Below are 19,118 nucleotides of genomic sequence, written 5' to 3' on the forward strand. Positions count from 1 at the left end.
TCTCAAGGCCCTTGCGAGGGCTCGCTGCCCTGCCGTTGTAGGCACCCCACTGCCCATTTCACCTGTGTGTCACACACCGCCACATCTGTGCTCACAGGAAGTGAAAAGCAGCAACTGGGGATAAGGTTGGAGACTCCTCAACGGAAAATATCACACGCCTATTGAGGGAACAGAGTTGTAGATGGGGAATAGACAGTCTCTCACTGGGGGAGACCAGAATGTAGGAGAGGGCATTGTTTTCCCTTCCGAGTTCCGGATTCTGTGGTGGATCATCTTCACACCAACTCTACAAGGTGGGTATTACTAATTCCAGATCACACAGAAGAGGAAAGTGAGGCTCTGAGAGGTGAAGTATTGCCAATAACTCGGCAAGGAGATGTAGTGAGTGTTTGGGGCCGATGGTGACAGAGTCAAGATTTGAACCGAGAGACAGCTGGTTGCAAAACTAGCTTTTTCTTCTCATATTCCATGATGCCTCATGCTGAAATCACATGGAAGGGAATGGTATTAGAATTATTGTCTGAAAAAGAGACTTGCAGAATTTGGGGGAGAAGGCTGGGCTACAGAGACAATGATAGAATCCTGCAGCAGAACCCTGGAGACTGCACCATGCTTACTTACCTCTACGCTTTTGCATATACTGTCCCTCTGCTTGGAATGTCCTCTCCCCTTCCCAAGTCGACCAACATACTTAAGAGTCACTTCCTCCAAGAAGTCTTCCCTGACCTGACCAGGGTGGGTTGGCTGTGTGACTCTCTGCCATGGAAATTTCCCACACTCACCCTTGTCCCTGCACCGCCATAGTTACCCATTCTGCATCTGTTATTCTTCCACTAGGCTGTGACATCGTTGGAAGACCTGAGTCTAATCCATCAGTGCATTTCTAGAGTTCCTCCCAGGGCCAGGCACAGTGGATGGCGGTCTCCAGTGAGTGATGAATGAATGGACGAGTGGCACAATGTAAGGTTATGAGTGCTGGCCCTACTGCCTGGGTTGGAATCCCAATTACTGCACTTCCTGTGTGTGACCGTAGGCAAGTTACTAATCTTCCTGTGCTTTAGTGTCTCATCTACAAAATGGGGCTAAATAGGAGTGCCTAATTCATGGGATTATTGTGAAGACTCAATGAGTCAATATATAAAAAGCACTTAGAATGGTGCAGGGCACATGGTTAAGTGATATAGTAAATATTAGTTGTAACTATTATTGGTGTAACTGAATTATTTGCTCATTTGTTCACTCATCACTCATTTGTTTTCCATAAAATATTTCATCTAGTGCCTTTCCTGTGTTAGGCATTAGGTTGGCCACTGGAGTCACAGATATAAATCAGAGAGCTTTAGTCCTCAATATGGGCAGGGATCTGGGGAGACGAACATAGATACTGGTAATTACATCCCTGGGGAGGGATGTTCAGTGCTCAGAGGGGTGTGGCACAGGGTCAGCAGACAGAGGTCCCTGGTCTGGGCCAGACAAGCCCTTCTTCTCTTGGAGCTCACCGAGGATGCAGCGGCTCTAGGGAGAAATACTGAGTAAATGAGACCTGGACCTGGGAGCCTCTGCTCAGCCTTCATGGACAGCCGGACCCCGAAATCCAGGACTTTTGATATTTCATTGACTAATGCTGCATTTCACTGAACAGAAGCTTCCTGTTAAATCAAAACAGATGAGGTTTTAAAAATAATTCTAATTGATTCCATCCCTAGAGTTCAAATCGGTAGCTCTTGGCCCAGGCAAGATCAGAGTCGTGTGCGTGTGTGTGTGAGTGTGTGCACCCGCGGGTATGGACAGATGACAACAGTGGTCACTCTTCAAACACCAGCAATGCACCTGTCCCAGTGCTAGGCATCTTCCCTGCTTGATTTCATTTGGTCCTCACGCCACTAGGAGTAGGACTTTCATTAGCACCATTTTCAACAAAAGAGATCGGAGGTCAGAGATGTCAAGACACTTGCCTAAGATCATAAAGCTGTAAGTGGTAGAGTCAGGGCTCGATCCTGGTCCTTTCTAACTTGAAAGCAACACACAGTGAGGGATGATGAGAGTAGCAAGAAGGCAAGAGAGTCCCTGGGCTTGTTTGAAGAGGCAAGGGATCTGAGAGGCGTGTGATAAGAACGAAAAATAATAACGATAGACGCCATCTGGTGAACCCATCCACCATGGGCACTGACATTGCGATTTACAGACAATAAATCCTCACACTATTTCAGTAAGTATTATCAGTCCCATTTTCAGATAAGGAAATTAAGGTTCAGAAGGAATAATAAAATCCTCCAGAGTCACTTTATTAGTAAATGTTTCTGACTCACAAGCCCCTGTTTCTTTGTGGATACTACGTACATTATATGCACGTGTGTGTGGCAGGGAGGTATGAATTGTAATTGTTCCTTCAGAACAGTGCATTGAGTTCTCACACTGTGAGGTATGAGCTGCTGCATTCATTCGTCCATTTGGTCACTCGACGCCTGCCTTGGCCCGGCCCTGCTGCAGGTGCTGGGAACACCTGAGCGCAGGAAGTCGGAGCAGAGAAGAAGATGGGCAACGTGCATTCTGGCCAGGGACTGTGGCAGAGACAGACAACAAGCCCCTGAATCAAGACACCAGGAGAGCTCCGATTGGCTGGGAGTGGCTATTTTGGTAGGTCCGTTTAGGAATGACAAGGCATTTACAAAGATAGAGCCGATGGGATGTTCTTGGGGAGGGGCATTCTAAGCAGAGGGGCAGCTACTGCAAAGTTCCCTGGGTTGGAACAGGCTTGGTGCGTTTGAGGACCAGAAAGAAGGGAGTTGGGGGCAGGCAAGGAGATGACGTCAGGGAGCAGGTGCCTGGATGAAATAGGGCCTGGGAGACCAGCACAAGGAGGTTGGATTATGTTTTAATTGCAGTGGGAGCCAATGGAGGGTTTTTAGCAAGGGTGTGGCTTGAGCCCATCTACGTTGGTAAGGGCTGCTCCGGCTGCGGACTGGAGCACGTTGGGGGATGGTGTGTGGCATCACAGCAACAGGGAGCCCTATGCGGAAGCTACTGCAGAGTCCAGGAGAGAGAGGGTGGTGATTTGACTGAGAAGTTAACAGTGGAGGAGAAGAGACATACACAGATTGGGGATATGTTTCTGAAGAGCAAAGCTTTCTGATGGATCGGATGAGGGGTGTGAGGGGCAGAGGAATGAAAGACCATCTTCAGGTGAGCAACCAGGTGAATGGTGGAGACTTTGCCTGAGATGCAAGACGACTGGGGAGGAGCAGGATTTGGGGGTGTCAATCAAGAGTGGGATAGGGAAGTGGGCGATGTCAGTTAGATACCCAAGGCGATGGCCCTCAAGTTCAAGGCTGTGGATTTAGATTTGGGTGTCATCAGCATATAGACAACATTTAAAGCCAAGAGACTAGCTGAGATCACCTGAGGGAGAGCGGAGGGCAAAATTCAAATGGGCCAAGGGAAACCAGATGCATATCCATGAGTCAGCCAGGGTTCTCTTTTAAGCCAACAAGTTCCAAGTTTGGCCTCACGTGGCTCTTTCAGGGCAACCATGGGGAAAGCAGAGGGGCTTCCAGGGAGATCAGTGTTTTGATCTCAGCTCTGTTATTTCTATCATTTCCTAACTACAGTGACTGCTGTTCACTGAGCCTCAGTTCATCTATCCGTACAATGGAACAGTCACGTTCACTAGAGAACGGGATGAGTTAATGGTTGTGAAAACAATAAGAGCACGAGGCACTCTGCTCTCACTTTAGAATGTCCTGGGAAGGAAGCAAGATGGTTCAGATACTTTGATCTTCAAAACTGGTTTCTTTCAAGATTTCGATAAACCAGGTTTAACTGTAGATTCTAACCATTTTCAAATCCATCCCCAAGTGGCCTCCTTTTGAGACTTTCTCTGAGCTCCCAAAGATGCTCCCTCTCCTGGCTGCTCCCTGGGGAGTAGGGGGAGGGGAGGAGGGGCATATCTGATTGTGGAGTTGGGGAGCAGGAACTGGGTTTGAGCAGCTCAACCCCCGCCTCTCTCAGGGATCAGCCTGGCTGCAGAGCAGCTGTCCACGTGACCCAGCCTCTGATCTGCCCAGTCTGCACTCACTTATGTACAGGCGGCCCAAACCCACAGCCCTGAGGGTCCTTGCTTTCCCTCCACTCCTTCACCTTCCTCCCTGAAGATGACTGAGTTGGCTAGAGAGACGTCGCTAGGGTTTCTATTCAACTCAAGGCCACGTGCTGTACCTGTACCCTCTGTGCTCTGGGGAGATGAGACAATCACACAGGAAACAACTGGGAACAGATCCAAGAGAAGATGGAGCCCAGACCTGGAATGTGCAACCAGGAACCCTCCTGTGGTCAGGCTTTGGGTCAACAGTGGACTGAGACAAGGGTATACCAACCCACACCTCTCTGCTGGGCCCCAGACTCTCACATGCAAGCTTCAGAGCGGACACCTCTGCCGGACCCTCCAGCTTAATACGGCCCCAGCGGCGCCCACTGCGGTCCCCACGTGCCTGCTGCCTCTTCTGTGTGTGGAGAGGCCGCCTTTCCTCGGGCTCTTCCTCCTAGACTGTGGGTGCTGTGAGGGCGGGCGGGTGGTACCATAGCCATTTGTGTTTCCTTAGCTCGGGGTCCGGAGCTTGATGTGGAGCTGGCCTGCAGAGGAGGGACTGAAGGAGGGAGCGCGGCAGCATCCTTGAAGCTGCAGCAGCGGAGAGGGCGGAGCCCACCGGGCGGGAGGGCGTGTCTCAGTGGGGCACAGAAAGTAGCTCCCTTGGGCCCTGTCCTGACCATATGGCCCTTACAAACGGCTCTAGGGCTTTCGGAGAACTGTAGGAGGGCTGCATGACTGGTTACCCCGAATTCTAGGCCTGGAGTTTGAAACACAGGGGACTGAAGGGGTTGGCCATTTACGTGGGGAAATTGTAAATGGGAAAGATAAACGTTGGAAAATTAGGCACTGACCCATGGGCTCACCGCTGGGACGGGGAAATCCGAGCCGAGCTCATGGAAAAACTATAACCAGAGCAGGCTGAGCCGTACCATCCCAGAAAAGCAGACGGGGGCAGCCGTAAAACCTGACCCCTTTAAGTCAGCCAGGCCAGGCCCTACACTATTTTTAGCTGCCAGTATTATTTTAAAGCATTCCTCCTTCAAACGCCTCCCTTTGCCCCCCACCCATGAGCGCGGTGCGATCAGGGACAAGTGGCCTAACTTACCTGGGCCTCCGCCTTGTGATCCGTGGACCGGGGTTATCTCTCTCCCGTCCTGTCCCCAGCACGGGTCTATTTGGGTTAGAGAGAGGGCACATTTTGCTCAAACGTCCTAGAACTCTGAGATTTTGATTCCCACCTTCACTTTTTATCTTGTAATGGAGGAGCAAGAATATGGCTTTGGAGCAGGCATGCCAGTTCTGGAATTTTCCTCCCTGTGTGATGTTATTTACCTCAGGCATCTATAAAAGGGGGACTTGGTGGGAGTAGAGGGCCTTCTCCAACTTCATCTTTTTTTTTTTAATTTTTAATTTATTTTTGGCTGCCCTGGGTCTTCGTTGCTGCGCGTGGGCTTTCTCTAGTTGCGGTGAGCGGGGGCTGCTCTTTGTTGTGGTGCACGGGCTTCTCACTGCGGTGGCTTCTCTTGTTGCGGAGCACGGGCTCTAGGTGCGTGGGCTTCAGTAGTTGTGGCACGTGGGCTCTAGAGCGCAGGCTCAGTAGTTGTAGTGCACGGGCTTAGTTGCTCCGTGGCATGTGGGATCTTCCCGGACCGGGGCTCGAACCTGTGTCCCCTGCATTGGCAGGCGGATTCCCAACCACTGTGCCACCAGGGAAGTCCCTCCAGCTTTATCTTAATCTACCTTTCCATCCCCCTTGTTACTCTCCCAAACATCCTGTCTCTGTGGGACACCTTGTCTGGAAGGCTTTCCCCATTCCCTCCTGTGTCCACACTCCTTCAGTCATTCACCGGACACTTACTCTCTCCCAGGCCACGCGCTGGGTGATAAGTGCTGGGCTGTGGGGCAGCCTGGGGACCCCGAGCGCTTCCCACAGATGGTACTGCCTGAATGGATGCTAAGCAGGGAATTGGGACTCACAGGAGGGGCAATGGGGGGCGGGTATTCCAGGCCAAGGGGGCAGTGAGGGCAAGAGTGCAGAGAGGAGCAGGCATGTGATGAAATCAAAGTAAGCACTTTGGTGTTTCAGGCTCATAAAGTGCAAGGTGAGGCATGGATGGAGGGTGCTGGAAAGGTACTTTAGGGCCAGAGTGAAGGGTTTGCACTTCTGCCTGAGGGCAATGGGGAGCCATGGAAAGTTTTCAGGTAGGAGAGTGACAGCTGACTGACCATCCTCTCCTCCTGTAAGCCCCAATCTGACCTGAGGCCACGTGCGCTTTTTCTCTCGGTGTTTCACAGCCAATCCAATGCCCAGCATGGACTTCTGTTTATTTCCGTTCAGGTCCTGGTCCTAAGGCCCAGACACCAGGTCGTCTAGGGTAGGACTAGTCTTTCAAGGTCAGCTAGTCCAAACCCCTGTTCTATAGATGGAGAAACTGAGATCCAGAGAAGGGCCGATTCAGGACTGGTTCTGGGTCTTCTGACACCCAGGCAGGGACTCTGCCCACCCCACAACCTCTCAGAGCCTGGAGCATTCTGGGCATGGTAGGAGGGGAGGGAGGAGGGGCTGTGCCTGGGGGACTATGTGGGCTGTGTTGCTTCTTAGGATTCGGTCAGTCTCTGGAGAGACCCCTTCACATGCCATCTCCTCCCAACCATTTTAAGGGCAAGTTGCTTATAAAACAGTCAAAATTAAGTCATTTATAGCAGAGGAGTTTGGAGTAGGTTATAGAAATGTGTGGCTGGGGGATAGGGAAATTGGTTTTCTTTTTCCATTTCTTTTTGGACTTTCTCCTTTGAGACCTAAACTGGAATTGTCTGGAGCCCTGCAAACTCCTGAGAAAGGAAGACCGGCAAGGGCCCAATTGTGGAAAACTGTGGGGAATGGGCATCATCGAGGCAGGTACATCTGGCAAAGGCCGGGCGAGGATAAGTATCCACAGAGGAGGAGGCTGGGAATCCCGACCCTGGAATGCCATGTCTGCGGTTCCAGCTATATCTCTGAGGAGTTAAGAAGAAAGAGGAGAAGAGGTGGAAGAAGTCAAGGAGACAGCCAGTGGGGGAGATTCAAACTGAAACCAGAGTTTGGGAAAGAGAGAGCCCCATGGGGCAGGGGCAGGCGGAGGCGAAGGCAGTGTGGTAGGGGAAAGCGCTTCGGGCTGGGTGTCGGAAGACTGGTCCAGCCCCTGCCGCAAACTCTGCAAGACTGTCAGCATCTCCCGCATTCAGTGGACTCATCCCCCCAAAGCGGAGGCTGCTTCCTGACCTGCTCCGATGGTGATGAGAGTCCAAGGAGATTATGGGGTGTGTAGCATCCTGTTGACATCTTCTGAAGAAAGGGAAGCATTCTGAGCGTCGCTGTACTGTTCCCAAAGGACAATCAAGCTTGGTCCTGGGCCCTGGGGAAATCTCTGCAGAGAGAGAGCTGGGCCTGAGACCACCACAAAGCTCTGAGTGGGGAACTTTGTCCTGTGGTCCTGTCCTACAGATTCACCATCCAGGCCGGTTACTGACCTACCACGTGGGAATATGCAGAAGTGACACACAGCACAGCACTTCTCCATGCCCAGTCTCCACTCATCCGCCATCTCACTGCGTCCTTGCCCTGAGCCTAGGAACAGGCAGGCAGAGATCATTTATAGCTCTGGAGGGCAACTTGCCCAAAGCCATGCAACTGCTAAATGGATGAGACAGGTCTGGAGCCCCGACTTCAAAGACCAGCCTTCTTGGCCAGTGGGTCCCTTGGTTCCTTAACAAAGGAAGGTGGCCTGCAGCCACAAACAGCACTGGCATCATTCACAGCCCTGGCTAACATTTCTGAATGCCTCCTCTGTGCCAGGTGCTCTCCTAAGCACTTTAGGAACAAAGCATTGCATTGTCTGCTTCTCACATCAACCCTATGAAGAAGGTGCTGTTATCCTGTGTTGTATGGGGAAATGGAAGCACAGAGAGGGTAAATAACTTGCTTGGGGTCACACAGCCAAGAAGTGGCAGAGCTGGGATTTGAACCCAGGCAGTCTGGCTCCAGAATCCATGTTCTTGAAACACTAGCCATATGCAAATTTCTTGGGGGAAAGGTCCTGGGGGAGTTTCCTGGAAGGAAGTGGCATGTGATGACTACCTTATTCTTTCCTGAGATCAGCTCTTGGCCACGGACCCGTGGTGGGAAAAGCAGCAGCAGAGTTCCGGCACAAGGCTGGTTTGAGTCTCTTGGTACTGGGGGACCTCCTGTGTCATGGGCAGTTGACAAGAGCAGGGCACCCCCAGCCTCCAAGGCTCCCCAGCTCTGTAATTGGCACCATCAGCCACCCAGTCTTGAGAGCCAGAAACCTGGGCAGAATCCTTGATTCCCCTGGCCCTTTGCTCTCCTCCGCCACTGCCCATCCCTCCGCGGGTCCAGTCAGTGCTGTACCAGAGGCCTTTTGAATTTGTCCACGTCTCTGTGCCTCCCCTGCTGTCACCCTCATGGATTGATAGCCTTCCAGTAGGTCTCCCTGCATTCCCTCTCACCCCCTACCATCCATTCTCTGCACAGCTGCTGGAGGGATTTCCTTAAAATATAAATCAAATCACATCACTCTACAGCTTAAAAACTCTTCACTGTACTTAAATAAAATCCAGATTTCTGGCCATGGCCTAGAAGTTCCTGCATGACCCAGCCCCTGTGAACGTCTCCAGCTTCATCTGTGCCACTTTACCCCTCAGTCACCAAGCTCCAGACAGATTGGTTCAGTTCCTGCAGCACACCACGTGATTTTCCTCCCGAGGGCCTTTGCACATGCTGTTGCCTCTGCCTAGAACAGTTGTCCCTCATTCTTCCCGAGGTTAACTCCTTCTCATAAATGACCCTCAGTGGGTCTTCTCTGGTCACCCTCTTATTGGTTTCCTTTATACCACTTGCTATGACTTGGAATTATTTCAGTTATTTGTCCATGTTTAACCTTTCCCTCTAGAATATAAACTCTGCAGGGAGAAGGACCATGTCTCTTTGGTTCCTCTTTGTATCCCTGGCACCTGGCATCAACTGGCACATGGTAGAGCAGCAATAAATATCATTGGATGAATGAATGAATAAAATCCAAATAAACAAAGGGAGTCTATGGAGGTCCAAGGCAGATCACAACTGCTTCTGCTCTCCCAGCCCCCTGGGCCGACCCCTCCGCTCACAGACAGCCCCTCTGCGGTGGTTGCCTTTTCTCTCTCAGATCCTTTGGGCGGCACATTTGCCTATGTTTCCTGCACAGCCTCATCATTCCTGCCCCGGTCAGGCTCTCATGAGCTCTCACATGACCCACCTGTAAGGTAGATGCTGAGATTATTCCCATTTTACAGGTGGGAAATGAAGAAAGGTCAAGGGCTAGTGCTGGAAAGTAGAGGAGCCTAGACTCAAACCCAGACAACTTGAGGCGGAGCCCATGTCCTTCCAGTGAAGAGCATGTGGATGTGTTGCTCCCATGTGCAGTACTGTTCGGCGACTCAGCATCTCACCCAGTCGTGTTTCTCAAATTTGCCTGATTCTTAAGAATCACCCAGGGCACTTAATATAAATACAGATTCCCAGGTTCCTTGCCTAGAGGCTTGAACTTAATAGGGCTGAGGGGGAGAACTGGGAAACTGTATTTTTTGGTTGTTGTTCATATATGCACCTTTAAAAAAAAATTGAAGTGGAGTTGATTAACAATGTCATGTTTGTTAGTTTCTGGTGTACAGTAAAGTGATTCAGATAGATATATATATCTTTATATATCTGAAAAGAATATATATATTCTTTTCCAAATTCTTTTCTATTACAGTTTATTGCAAGATATTGAATATAGTTCCCTGTGCTATACCATAGGGTTTTGTTGTTTAACTGTTTTACGTATAGTGGTTTGTATCTGCTAATCCCAAACTCCTAATTCATCCCTTCCCCTCTTTCCCCTTTGGTGACCATAAATTTGTTTTCTATGTCTGTGAGTCTGTTTCTGTTTTGTAACTAAGTTCGTTTGTATCTTTTTTTTTTTTTTTAGAGGGAATCTGTATTTTTAACAATTGCCACAGATGATTCTGAAGAGCAAGCAAGTTTGAAATACACTGGCTTACAAGATAAAGCCACAACTACTCAGTCTAAACTGCAAAGCCTTTGATGAAGCAGCCTCTGTCCCCCTCTCAGGCCTTATCCATCCCCCTGGGCCAACCCTCCATTCCATCTAAACCAGTCTCCTCGCTGTTGTCTGAAGAATCCATCTGGGCTCCAGCCTCTGTGCCTTTGCCGCTGTGGTGTCTTCCCATCTTCCTGCTACGGTCTCCTCCTCCTTCCCTGATGGTCCTGACCAATGCTGACCACTTCGGTTGATATGTCCCATTTCCCAACTAGATTGTAGCCCTAGTGGCAAGTCATGCCTGGGGCTTAGAATTCTAGAACCTCAGAGCTGGAAAGAACTTGGAAACCTCACCATCCAACCTATTTGTTTGACAAATGAGGAAACCCGAGTTCCAGAAAGAGGAACAGACCTACCTGAGGCCGCAGAGTCTTGCGGCAGAAGCAGGATGGGTGGATCTGGGGACTCCCACCGAGTTCAGTGAATTTTTCAGACTTGCCTCTCGATTGGGTATTTCTAGAAAAATCCACCCTCTGGTCATGAAAACGCAGTGCAGACAGCGGGCTTCTTAGTCACTCATGCGATCAACACTGAGGTCCCACTAAGGGCCAGAGGGTCTGCCTCTGGGAGCTCACAGACCAGGGCAGAGACGGGACACAGGCGTCAGGAAGCACAGTCGACTTTGCCACCATTATCATCATCACCTAGTAATAGTATGCATGATATCTTTTATTGAGTGACTACTATATGCCAGCTTTTGAATTAATGTTTGCCCCTCACCACAGTCCCGTGAGGTGGGCCTTGTTACCATCCACATGTCAAGGCAGTGCCTGCTCTGAGCATTGAGTCAGGGCCCCGTGTGGGAAAGCGAGGAGGAGGAGGGGGGGGGAGTGGCCTCCCCTCCGCTGGCTGGAGTGAGGAGAGTTTCTGCAAGAGGGGCAGCGAGCTCACCTTGAAGTAAGTAGCTCGGCCTGGAGGATGTAAGATGGGGAGGACTTTCTGGGTAGAGAAAACAGTATCGAGAGGGGCTTGGAAAGGAGGGATCTGTTTGGCAGGGACAAGAAGTGAAGTGGGTGGGAAGGCGTGCGTGGAGGCAGATCCCAGCAGGAGGGCAGGGCCAGGTATGAAGTTCGCCCTGCTTTTCCTGAGGGCAGGACCCCTGGCCAGTGTCATGGATGTGGACATGTTAATAGCACCCACAGCAGGGGTAGGAGTATGTCTGAATTTGGAAATCGGGGCTGGGGCGCCTGGGAGGCCTGGCAGCAGTGACTTTCCAGGGCATGCTCAGGGACCACATCCTGCCTCTCCGCCCTCCTGGGATCAACCTACAGGGGTCTCCTCAGGAGTGAGTGTGAGAGGAAGACAAGCAGGCCTCCTGGTGCAGCGGCCGTGAGGGTGTGCGAGGGCAGGTGGAAGGTGCCTGCGTGTGTACCTGGTATGGGTCTGTGTCCGGATGCGAGTGTGTGTGCATGTACACGCACGTGTGTTGCTAGGGGCGTGCAGTCCATCCGTCCTGTGGATGCCTGTGTCTGTGAGTCTGGCTGCTGGGCTGAGTGTATGTGGCATGCGTGCGGGCTGTGGGTGTGGGACTGTCCTGTGCACACGCGTTCGCCTCAGCTGGTGTTAAACACTCTTTGGACAGCTCACTAGGTAAACATTCACTAATGTAATTTGGAAACCCATCCCCAGGGCCCCGCTGTGTGGCCGGGCAGCCGGCGGGTGGTGTCTGGATTAAGATATTAGCGCATTAATGCTGTATCAAAGCGCGGCACCCTGAGCCGTGGGAGTGTCTGCTGACAGCCCCCCAGTGCTCAGGGCTTCATGGGCTCGGCAGCCCCCCACCGCATCCCTCTCAGCGTCACAAGGAGGCCTTGTGCTCATGGGAGCCTCGGGGCTCCGCAGACATGAGCTCATGCCTGCCGGTCCCTCCGGGAGGCGGTGGGTGGCTGGCTAAGCCACCAGGCCTCAGCCCCGCACAGGGGCCAGGCCATGCGAGGAGTGGGAGCTGGGCTTTGGGTCCGAGCTGGTCTTTTGACCTGACAAAGTAGGCGCTTGTGTGTTTGCTGAACGAATGAATGAATCTTTCCAGGAATTTTTTTGAAATTCCTCAATAGCACGGGCCAAGTTCCTCTCACCTTGATACTCCCAGTGCCTGGCAGTGCTTGGTGTACAGTTGGTGCTCTATTATTGTGTATTGGGTAGATGGACGGCTGGCAGAGAGAGAAGGACTGGGCTGGAAGTCAGGAGACTGGGGTTTGAGGCCTGATTTTTGCCTTTGATCTACCTGGGGACAGCTGGTTACCATAAAGTAAAGAGTGATGCTGAGTCCAGCCTTTAGCGCTGGCCGCCCTGGGTATGTGGGTGGTGGCTGTGTCCGATGCCTCCTCCCTGGGAGCCAAACGTGCCAAGGGTTCAGGATAGCGATGCCAGTCCTCTCCAGAGGAGGTCCCCAGGACTGACCAGAAAAGGCAGGGGTCAATGCAAGGAGTTCTACCCAGCTGACCAGAGGGAGGAGGGAGGAACGCGGGTCTCAGACACGTAGCTGGAGGTGTCCGAGCTGGGTTCATCGCCAAGACAATTTAGCCTGATCCGCCACTTTGCAAACCGAGGCCCGGAACAGAGAAAGGATGTATGCAAGACCCCCCAGCAAAGCAGTGTCCAAGCCAGGACTAGGACCCGTCCCTGAGCAGAAGGAATTGGCCATCCGAGTGCTGGCATCTGGGTGGAAGGAAGGGGAGAGGTGTCCTAGGGGGCAAACTTTACCTTTCCATCCATTTACCCAGGGCCTGCCCCGGGCTCAGGAGTGAAGAAGCATTTTCTGACAGTTCCGGGGCTAAACAATGGCCAGTATTGTCAGTAATAATAGGAATAGTCAGGGGCGATAGGATTAACAATGGCAATAGAAACCATCTTTGATGAAGGTCTCACTGAGTGCCAGGTGTTGTGTTAAGTCTACACATTTTGTCTTGTTCATCCCCATAAAACCCTCTCCTCACAAAAATCTCAGAAAGGAAAAGTTATTTGCCCCAGGTTACAGCGCTGGTGAGCCAAGGAGCCAGTGTGCAAACCAGACTCCGACTTCTTTCCCACGAGATGACACTGTGACCCCTTGAGGGGGTGGGCGTCCTGCCTCTGGCACCCGAACAGAGGCTGGTGGTCCCTTCAGGGGAGCTGTGGCGAGGTCCTGGCTTTGGGGGCAGTAGGGGATGGGGGAGAAGATCAAACTTGATGACTTGTGACTCTATTGTTCTATTGTTGAAAGGGTCTTGGACTCCTGTGAATCTCTACTCCTGAGAGTCAAGGCGTTTAAGGATTTATATCGACTTCTACCAGACATCATGGTCGATCGTTTGCTTCTCCAACCTTGAAGGGAGCTGCTGATAAAAATAAGGAAACTGTCTCAGAGGCCCATGTCCACTTTCCCGCCCAAGGAGGAGTCATGTTCAACAACAAATGAGGGACAGAATGGAAAGGGCATGGTCTCTGCTTTTGGGAACTTGTGATTCTTGTGGTTCTAGTTTTTCAGAGTTGGAGGGTTCCTTGGCAGTCACTAGCTTGAGGCTTGCCCTCATGGCTTCTGTACTTCCTTTTTACTCCACTCAGCCCAATTTACTTTTGCTATACTCAGCTTAACTTGATGTCATGGAGCTCAACTCATCTCATCTCAACATGCCACAATTCCAACTCAACCAACACAGCCCCACCCAAACCAAACGAATGAACAGAACTCAACTCAGACCAACAAATGGCTCCAGTCAACTCAGCTCGACTCGTTGCAACTCAACTTGCAATCAAAGCAGGAGAGAGAGCATAAGCAAAGATAAGGAGGCCAGAGTGCTTGCATGGGGGACAGTGGGGATGGGAGCACAGTAAGCTAGGTCAGTGCAAGGGAACAAAAAGTACTAAAATGGCACAGATTGAGAGGGACCTGGGGCCCTCACTGCCACAGCTGCCATGCCAGGCTGGGGAGCAGCTTTGCCCACCTTCTCTGGGTGATGCTAGGAGCTCCTTGGAAGAACTCGGCTCTCCAGAGAGAGGAGATCCTTGGAGTTCTGCCTGGGAATCCTGAGAAGCAGCCACTTCCTGCTGGAACCTCAGATGGGCTCCTGAGGAGGACATTGTGAAGGAAGGTCCAGACACAGCCCAGCGCCCCACACCCCACCAAGGCTCTTCTGGGGAAACCACAGCTCGGCAGAATCTGGAAGACGAGGTTGACTTCCTTTTCCAGGAGCTCCAGAAAAGAAGGAAGGAAGTGCTCTGGAGCAGGCTGGAGCCTAGCACCCCACCACACATGGAATCCATCCTGGCCCTGCTACTTGTTAGCACTGTGAGTGGCTCGGGGCAGGGCATGCTGTTTCCCTGGGCCTCAGTCTCCACATCTGTCAAATGGAGCTCTCTCATGGTATTGTTTATATCCAACGAGCTGGCTTGAACTTGGCATCAAGCACAGTGCCTGGCACCCAGTAGCCAATGACCAAATAACAGAGCCCCTACATAACTTCCTAACCAGCAGCCAGGCACTTGGCTGTGGAGAATGACTACCCTGGTGAGTATCCCAGCTCTGCTACTTATACCAGCTGCATGATCTTGGAAAAATTACACACCCTCTCCTGAGCTTCAGTCTTCTCAAGTGAAGACAGTACAGCATTTATCTCATAGCATCGAGGGGGCAGTTGAGAGCACTTAGCATAGACCCTGGCACTTAGCGAACATTCAATAAATGCTTTTACTATTACCAGTCTCCTCCTATCCTAGATATCAGTTGCGAAGAGGAAAAAGCTCATTTTCCTCTGTTCTGAGCCTCTGCTTCTCCACCTGTCAGGTGCGTGTGCCAAGTTCCCTTTCCTCTGATATTCTAAGTTGCAGGTTATGGTGACTCATGAGTCTCAGGGTCAGGTAAAGGCAGAGGACATGGAGTTGGGGACAGTTTCCAGTCTGCTGGGGTGAGGGCCAGTGCTGCCCTGAACCATAACCCCTGCTGGGCCCTGGGAGCCCCTCTCGCCTCGCCCCTGCTTCCTTCCCCAGCGCTGCCATGGGAACCGTGCAGGCCGAAGTGCGGCAGCTTGTGATAAATATGCATGAATGGGCTGTGGTCTTGCCCCTCCTCAAGTCCATTTGGGGCACCTCAGTGAGCTAATTGAGGGTGGCCATTGTCCCTGCACTCCCGGAGGCTGGGCCCCGTTTGCACATTCAAGTGCCTGGCCTTGGTTTAAAGTGGCCGAGTGGCGGGTGCTATTTTATTCAACAAAAGCCCCTTGAGAGGATGGACGGAGAACTCTGTGGGCCAGCCCATTGCCTGAGCCCATTCCTGTCCTGGGCCGGGGGAGGTTGTCACATGAGACCACCTGATCGCCATTGAGGCTGAGGCGGCAGAAGGGGCACAATGGATGTTCAAGAGGCCCGTTCAGCTGCTGGGATGAATAGAGGGGACGCTTTCCTTCAACCTCCCATTAGAACCTGGTATAATTTCCCCCCGGCCGGGGGGAGGGTGGGCTCTCCAGGATGAGAAGGGGCAGGGGAGAGCACAGGCGGTAATAAAGCCAGAGGCACTTTGAAACCCACCCCAAAGGCCCTGCTCCTCTGCCCCCTCCCCCTGCCAGGAAGACCTCCATTTAGTTTGAAGTTGACACAAGTGGCCTTCATGAAGGGCAGGAGAGCCTTGGGGACCACAGAGGAGAGGGAGAGTGAAGTCAAGACTTGGGGTGTCTCACCCCACCCCCAGCTCTCATCATGGAGGGGCTTTTAGCTAAAATGCAAAGAGGAAGAGAACCTCTCCTTCCTCTTTGGGTGACACCCCCCCCCCTTCAGTGGTGGCCACCTTCAAACAAGGGGGCTAAAGGCGTTGGCGGGTCATGAAAGTCAGCTCTGTGTTCTAGCCGTAAAGCAAGTGTCACTGGACGGGAGGAGAGGGCAGGAAAGAGGGGGATGACTTACTCTCATTCCACCCCCGCCCCACATCAGGGAACGCAAAGCTGGCGGCAAAGCTGGAGTCCTGAGTACTTCTGTGCCAGCACCCCCCAAATCCCACCAGCCCACAGGAGATGGGTCAGCCCCCCCCCGCCCCCGCTTAATGATGAAGATACTGAGCTCACCCAAGCGCAAGCACGAAAAGGCAGCAGAGCCCCGTAGAGAGGACCACGGCCTTGGAGGTGTTGGCTCTGGCTGTAAACCCCTGCTCAGCCGCCAGGTGGGTGGTCAGAGCTGAGGACAGAACCCTGGGGAACTGAATAAGCTTAGAAACCAGAAAAGGAAGTGGCCTATGAAAAAGACTGGAGTGAGTAGTGTCCCAGAGACCAAGAGGAAAGAAAATATCAAGAAACAGGGAATGGCCAACAGCATCAAATTTATCCCCACAGGAGAAGACAGGCCATCCTCGTCAGGCTGTTTCTGGGGAACAACCTTGGCTTTGGTTCTGCCTTTTTATTTTCCCCTGGCTGCTGCTCATTTTATGAACTTGGTTCTTCAGTCTTCCCCTTAATTCTGTGGATCACTCCAAAAAATGTGGAGGGAGATCCTCCCCACCCCCACCCCCACCCCCTTCTTCTTCTTCTCCTTCTTCCTTTAGGTTAGTGAGAAGTGGTTTCTGTTACTTGCAACCAAGACCCATGACTGGTCCATTTGGAGACTTACTGCTAGAGCTACACTGAGGTACTAATTCATACTAAGAAGTGGGTGGTTGATAGAGCTAGGAGGGCCTTTAGAGATTACTAAGTACAGCTTTCTTTTCGTGAGGAGTTAGGGATGCTAAAGTCCTAAGAAGTGAAGGGATGAACCTAGGATCACACAAAATTAATATAAGGGCTGTAGCTTGAATGCCATCCAAGGTTTTAATGAATGGTAATCCTTCTGGAGACATTTTTTGAGGCCTTCTACGCCTTTCCTAAAGGAACAATGATTACTGTCTTGCACCAAGAGTCCTCCGTGGGTGGATTTGAGTGGATGGTGGATATTTTCGGTGTAGGAATAGATCATTGGGGCACATTTGTATCGGGCTCTGTCTTGTAGTCCCCCTGCCTCCTGGGCCATGGCCACATGGAGGGCCAGCCCATTATACTGAGACCAAATTTGGACTGGATCAATGGTAAATTTTGACAAAAATCCCACAAATGGGAAATTCAGGGAGTTTCCTCAAAAAATCTCAGAGATAAAGAAAAAAAATCCAGAGAAAGGAGGAAGTTAAGAATGTTTTAGAGAAGAAGGTGAGGGGGTGAGGGTGATCGAAGAGCAGGGAGTTGTCACGGTAGAAAGTGGCTGCAATCTGTGCCTGTCCCCTGGGGGCTAGGATGAGGTGATAGACACACAGGTGCCAGCCATACATTAGGAAGAGTTCAGCAGTCAGAACTACCACACAGTGGAGCTATAACTCTTCAGGTAGTGAGGTCCCCATCGACAGAGGTGGGCACGCTGGGACCGGTGCCTCTTGGGGTTATGTTTACTGGATGGAGATTGGAGTAGATGCCTCCATATTCCTTTTGTCAGAATCTAGAATTTTCTCAGACACTGAGAGTGGTTTGTGTTTGCTGAGTGAAATAAAACCACCTGGAATAGCTTGGCAAATAACCGCCAGGGGAAAGGTCACCCACTGTGCCAGGCCAGGAGGACTGTCCACAGGGGAGCCGCAGGGGATGGGCCAGACAGCAGCCTTGGTGAGACCAGATTATTCCATCACAACACACAGGCGTTGCTAGGATGGAAGAACTCTGGGGGCTGTTCAAAAGAAACTGGGCCATTGGGATTTATGGCCTTGCAGAGGGGTGGTTCTGGGCATGGCTGGATCCCTGTCACCCACAGGTGGTGACCTGGCCAAGTGGGTGAGGTGGGTGTGTGTGCTTAGCAGGGTCCCAGCCTCACCGTCAACCGGTAAGTCAATAAATATTTTATTGAACAACTGTTATGTGCTGGGCACTGTGCCAGGAGCTGGGGGCTACCACGGTGCACAAGAGAAAGCTGGGCCTTGCTCTCAGAGTCTAGCAGGCAGACACGTAAGCACAATAATAATAGGTGACCTTATAGAGTACTTACTGTCTTCCAGGCCCTGTTCCAAATGCTTCTATCAGTCAGGAGTGGATAGGCATGCTGCAGAAACAAGTAGCCCCCAAATCCTAGTGGTTTGAAATGACACAGGCTTATTTCTTGTTCATATCACATGTTCATTATGGGTCAGCAGGAGGTACACAGCACATCCCCCTCACTCAGCGTCCCAGGCTGAGGGAGAGACGGGACAAGGGGACATGACATATTGCACAGTGTCTCTTAAGACTTCCTCCGGGAAGTGGCACACATAACTCGGCTCACATTTCATTGGCCAAAGCAAATTGCACAGCCACGCTGGACTTCAGAGGTGACAGGGAAGTTCCGTCCTGCTATATGCCCTGAGGCGGGGAGAACAGCCCCAGGGGCTGCCACAGGGCCATATGTCCACTACATATTTAAACTTCACCTCTGCCGTAGGGAGGAGGTAACTTTACTGTACCCACTTTACTGATGAGGAAACTGAGATGCAAAGAGATAGAGGGACTGTCCCAAGTACAAGAGCCAATAAGTGGCAGAGCTGGGATGTGGACTGGGCAATCCGGCTCCAGGGTCCATGCTCTTAACCGCCGTGCCTCACTGCCACACACTGAAACAGGAATGATAGGGAAATATAACTGCAATGGCCCAGGGGAAGGTCAGGGGCTTAGGGGACCCCAGTCCAGAAAAGGGGTGGCAGTCAAGGATGGTCTCTGAGAAAGTGACCTTTGTCCTGAGCCAGGAGGAATGAACTTGTGCAGCCTGGGTGAGGTGAGAAGAGTGGGCCTCCTGGCTGAGGGAAGGGCACCCATGATGGTGGAGGGAGGGAGGGAACATGGCACATTGAAGAGCTGTGAAGCAGAAGCACAGCAGGTGCCATGCCAGGACATGGTGAATGAGGGACCCGTAGTCAGGTGATCATTGCAGTGATTTAGTGGAGCTGG

Source organism: Balaenoptera acutorostrata, chromosome 1, assembly GCF_949987535.1.
Source record: "Balaenoptera acutorostrata chromosome 1, mBalAcu1.1, whole genome shotgun sequence".
Lineage (NCBI taxonomy): Eukaryota > Metazoa > Chordata > Mammalia > Artiodactyla > Balaenopteridae > Balaenoptera > Balaenoptera acutorostrata.